Genomic DNA, 372 nt, shown 5'->3' with positions numbered 1-372 from the left:
AAAAGTTTGGACACCCCTGATGTAAGACGTTCAGTTCAGTTTCAGTTTATTTCCAACATGCATACCATACAATGTTTAGCGTTATGGTGAGGGGATTTTTCATGCTCTTTTTTTTTTTTTTTTCCCCTGTTTTTATCTGCCACACGTGGAAAGCCGGTCCGTGAAAAATAATGCATACATTAAACCAGTCCCCGGTGGAAAAAAAGGTTGGGGAACCCTGGGTTAAAGGACGAAAGCAGGTGCAGCAATCGTGTCTGGGTGGGCGGGACCATCGAGGGTAAACACAAAGAAGTTGGCAGTCAGGGTCTAATCTCATTGGCTGCGTGTTGTGTAGGGGCGTGGCCACGTCTCCAGACGTATATAAACAGTCGC

This window comes from Entelurus aequoreus, linkage group LG01 (assembly GCF_033978785.1).
Source record: "Entelurus aequoreus isolate RoL-2023_Sb linkage group LG01, RoL_Eaeq_v1.1, whole genome shotgun sequence".
Lineage (NCBI taxonomy): Eukaryota > Metazoa > Chordata > Actinopteri > Syngnathiformes > Syngnathidae > Entelurus > Entelurus aequoreus.
This window is presented reverse-complemented; position numbering follows the sequence as displayed.